General features: G+C 37.0%; 1 protein-coding gene across 1 annotated transcript in view; it reads left to right on the forward strand.

Moving 5' to 3' along the window:
* TAF9 (TAF9 RNA polymerase II, TATA box binding protein (TBP)-associated factor, 32kDa) overlaps positions 1-1,296 on the forward strand; it is a gene marked incomplete at its 3' end in the record, with an annotated part of 4,548 nt that overhangs the window by 2,268 nt on the left and 984 nt on the right. The window contains exon 2 of the mRNA XM_008575647.1: positions 585-677. The remainder of the gene's footprint in view (positions 1-584; positions 678-1,296) is intronic.

A 1,296-nucleotide genomic window follows, 5' to 3' on the forward strand; every position in this document is an offset into this window, starting at 1 on the left:
TATTTGAAAATGCATTTGGTTATCCTGGAACACATACTAAATATAAAAAAGGAAAGGTAAAAAACAATGTGTAGTATTGCCATTTATGTAAAAGGGAATATATGTTGTATGTGTTTGTGTACACCATATGAACATATATGTGCACACATGAATAGGACTTCTTCAGAAAGATATATAAGAAAGCAGTTTGTTGTGGTTGCCTCTAGGGAAGGGGATGGGGGTCAGTAATGAGATATCTTTCAGACTACTTAAATTTTTTCTGTGAACAATTTCTTATTTAAATGATGGTAATTGATTTTAGGTAGTTAATCTTATCCTGGGCAGTTCTGTGGTGCTGGTAGGCACTCTGAACTGGCATCAGAATTGCCTGAGTCCCACCCGTGGAGAATCATACACACTGGGTGAGATTCTGACATCCAGGTGGCTTTGGGAAATTTTAGTTAGGTTGTAGTGTATATTAACATATGATTGCTAATTAGGACATTTTTCATTTCAGTTGTTAAGAACCATAAGAAGGGTCGAAGGTAGCTGGAGTCAAGTAAGTCATGTTTCACAACAGTATTTTTCTGTGACTTGTCTTACAGGTACACCAGGGGTTGGAAAAACCACACTAGGCAAAGAACTTACGGCAAGATCAGGACTGAAATACTTTAATGTGGGTGATTTAGCTCAAGAAGGTAAGGGACACTTTGGTGTTAGATTTGTTTAAGAAAAAAAAAAGTCAGATAGTAGAGTATTAGTGGTAGCTATTGTGAGAGGGTACAAAGAGCAGAGAGAGATTGCCATTACTGTATTTATGCTCTGTTGGGGACCCACAGAAATAGAAAATATTGAGTGTCCAGTGCTGTGTCCTGGTTATTTTGACCATTTCCTCCTCCCTCCCCCAAAATGGCTAGCAATTCTTTCAAACAGTAATAATTGGGAAGGCTTCCATGAAGAAATTGGACTTAGGATAGGTGGAATCTGAATATGAGGAAGAGGGAGAATGGTTTTGAGTTGGGCAAACACAAAGATTTGGGTGGTGCTAAGCAGGTATGAGGACAGTGAATATATTGTTCTCACCGGAAGGACAGATTAGATTAGTTTGATAATTGCATGCCTGCACACAGTTGCATATATCCTAAAGTGGTATATATTTTTACTTACTTTTACCCTGTTTTCCCCTAATCTTTTATCACTCCCTTATTTGTGTCTTCATCTTTTTGTATTTTACAATGATGTGTACAGTGTAGGAACTCAATAAATTTAAGTAAAGGGAACTTTAAGCATGCCTCATTAAAATTAAAAAGATTTAAC

The sequence above is a fragment of the Galeopterus variegatus genome, unplaced genomic scaffold (assembly GCF_000696425.1).
Source record: "Galeopterus variegatus unplaced genomic scaffold, G_variegatus-3.0.2 Scaffold1221, whole genome shotgun sequence".
NCBI lineage: Eukaryota > Metazoa > Chordata > Mammalia > Dermoptera > Cynocephalidae > Galeopterus > Galeopterus variegatus.